At 41.1% G+C, this 3,382-nt stretch overlaps 1 pseudogene; it reads right to left on the bottom strand.

Moving 5' to 3' along the window:
- Positions 1–1,708: 1,708 nt before the first annotated feature.
- LOC111982343 (zinc finger protein 678-like) lies at positions 1,709–2,888 on the bottom strand (annotated as a pseudogene).
- Positions 2,889–3,382: the final 494 nt, after the last annotated feature.

The following is a 3,382-nucleotide window of genomic DNA, read 5'->3' as shown; positions in this document are numbered from 1 at the left end:
AGGACGTCTAAGTCTATAGCATTACGACAGGTATAGTAACAGGGACGTCTAGTCACTTACCCGTATATAACAGTCAGCATTACTTCCACAGTATTGTGATACCAGGAGGTGCTAGTCTATACAGTACCACAGACTAGTAACAGGAGTCGTAGTCTAACGACAGTGTACAGAGCGTCTATCGTACCAGTATAGTAACAGGAGTCTAGTCTATAGCAGTACACATTATGTGTGAAAAGGAGTCTAGTCTATACATGACCACAGTATAGTAAACAGGAGTCTAGTCTATACAGTACACAGTATAGTAACAGGGAGTCTATCTCCTGGTTCTGTAGTGAGGCATCTTGATGTACAATTACTCCCTGGACAGGACTCTAGTCATACAGACACAGTAATAACAGGAGTCTAGTCTATTACAGTATCCGTACAGTATAGTAATCAGGAGTCTATCTCCTGTTCTGTAGTAAGGCAGCTTGTTACTTTGATTCTTTATTTGTATTTTTTTAATTTTTAAACGTGCATGTTGGTTAGGGCTTGTAAGTAAGTGAGTTCAACTGTCAGGTCTACACCTGTTGTATTTGGGCATTGACTAATAAAGTTTTGATTTGATAGTCTATTAAGTTGTAATAGATTAATGGAATTTTGCATTCTTGATTCCAGCCTTGAAACCTCTTGAATTGGATTAGATATATGATTTGAAATATTGCTAAATTAATTTATGGATTATCAGTTGCAGATAAACATATTGGCACCTTTGCACCTTTCTTAAATAATCCTATTTTCTAAAAGTTGAAATTGATGGTCTCCACCCTATATAGGATTTTCACATTCAGAACCAATACATTTATTGTTAACTTAGTTATCATTCGGCTAATTCAGCACACCCATTGCTGACAGGTGTATAAAATCGAGCACACAACCATGCAATCTCATAGACAACATGGCAGTAGAATGCCTACTGAAAGACTCAGTGATTCAACGTGGCCACCGTCATATAGGATTGCACTTTCCAACAAGATCAGTGTTCAAATTTGCCCACTTGAGCTGCCCGCAACTGTAATTGCTGTTATTGTGAAGTGGAAACGTCTAGGAGCAACAATGGCTCAGCCGCGAAGTGGTAGGCCACACAAGCTTACAGAACGGGACTGCTGAGTGCTGAAGCGCGTAGCACATAAATCGTTTATCCTCGGTTGCAAACACTCCCTACCAAGTTCCAACTGCCTCAGGAAGCAATGTCAGCACAAAACTGTTGTCGGAAGCTTCATGACTATACACACTTCCGCATTCACACACACAGCAGCCTAGCCTGAAATATTTTTGATATCTCGGATTGTTCTGAGAACATATTCCAGGCTCCGCTGGCATGGTAATCCCCAGATAAACCATATGCTCTTCCCGGCAGGTTAAATGGAACACACAACACAAACATTCCTGTTACTATACTGTGGTACTGTATAGACTAGACTCCTGTTACTATACTGTGGTACTGTATAGACTAGACTCCTGTTACTATACTGTGGTACTGTATAGACTAGAATCCTGTACAGAAACAGGAGATAGGCTCCTGTTACTATGAGCTGTTCTGGATCAGACAAGCCAAGGCTCCTGCAAGGCTACTTACTTACTATCGTGGAAAATTATGCACCTGCGCTGTATGAGCCTGAAACCTGTACACTTGTATAGAAAATATCAATGTACATCATTTTTTTAAATCTCATTTTAGAAACGAAACAAACATTTTTTTAAGTAAACCTATTTTGTTTTAGACTTCATATAAACAATATGATTTCATGTGGTATGTACAAAAACACAAATTCTCAGTCAAAAACACAAGTCAGAACACAGCCTTTCTATTCTCTCATGTGCTTTCAGGTCCTCTGACTGGGAAAATGTCTTTCCACAATGAGAGCAGTGGTATGTCTTCTCCTCCTGTGTATGTATTCTTTCATGCTTATTCAGATGCCTTAACCTGTTAAATGTCTTTCCGCACAGGGAGCAGTGATACGTCTTATCCCCTCCTGTGTGTGTCCTCTCATGCCTTGTCAGACCCCCTAACTTTGTAAAACGCTTTCCACACAGGGAGCATTGGTAAGGCTTTTCTTGTGGGTGTGTCCTCTCATGCTGTTTCAGGTTCACCAAACCCCTAAAATTCTTTCCACACTGGGAACATTGATAAGGCTTCTCTCCTGTGTGTATTCGCTCATGAGTTTTCATGTTTACTAACCAGGTAAAAGTCATTCCACAGTGGGAGCAGTGGTAAGGCTTCTCTCCTGTATGTATTCTCCCATGTAATTTCATGGACTTTAACTGGGTAAATCTCTTTCCACACATGGTGCATTGGTACGGTTTTTCTCCTGTGTGTGTCCTCTCATGCATTTTCAAAGTCCCTAACCATCTAAAACTCTTTCCACACTGGGAACAGTGATACGGCTTCTCTCCTGTGTGTATTCTCTTATGCTGTTTCAGGCTCACTAAACCCCTAAAACTCTTTCTACACTGAGAGCATTGGTAAGGCTTCTCTCCTGTGTGTGTCCTCTTGTGCCGATTTAGGTTCCCTAACTGRGTAAAATTCTTTCCACAGTGGGAACATTGGAAAGGATTTTCTCCGTTTTTCCATTGTGTATTCTCTCATGCGTTTTAAGGCTCCCTAACAGGTAAAAGTCATTCTTACATTGACGCATAGGTAAGCTTCTCTCCAGAGTGTATTCTCTTATGTATTAATAGGTACCCTAATTCGTTAAAACTTTTCCACAATGGGAGCATTGAAAGGTTTTTCTCCTGTGTGTGTCCTCTCATGCCTATTCAGGTGATATAACCAAAGAAAACCTTTTCCACACTGGGAACATTGGAAAGTCTTTCTTTCTTGTGTGGTCCTCTCATTTCTTTTCAGGCTCCCTCAACTTTGTAAAACTCTTTCCACAGTGGGAGCAGTGATGTCCTCCTGTTGCTTTGGGCATCTCGGGTCTGATTCCCCTGAAGGACTTCTTCCTGCTGTCAGAGGGAGTCGTCTCTTCTCCTGTCAAAGACAAAGAGTATCTAGTACTTAGTTGTCTACTAGTCGTAAGTCTGTTGGACCACAACTTGTGAAACATATGAGTCTATGTTTGGTTCAGATTTGTTCTTTTTGGGGAGTTCATTAAAATCAAGACCAGTTTATCACCGCCCTCTCCTGACACTGAAACCCCAGAGACTTGCACTTTGCCCGGGTGTGCGGTTTGTTGGGGTCGCTAAAATGAACATTCGAGACCATCAAGCTACTATGCTCGAGATAGTTGTCATTTCAACTGAGGTAGTGGCGTACAATTCGACCTGAATACAAGAGGTTTCTGATACTTTCAAAGCAGATTGAACTAATTTGTGATAGGCGAGCTTTTGCTTCAGTCTT

This window comes from Salvelinus sp. IW2-2015, linkage group LG21 (assembly GCF_002910315.2).
Source record: "Salvelinus sp. IW2-2015 linkage group LG21, ASM291031v2, whole genome shotgun sequence".
NCBI lineage: Eukaryota > Metazoa > Chordata > Actinopteri > Salmoniformes > Salmonidae > Salvelinus > Salvelinus sp. IW2-2015.
This window is presented reverse-complemented; position numbering and strand designations above follow the sequence as displayed.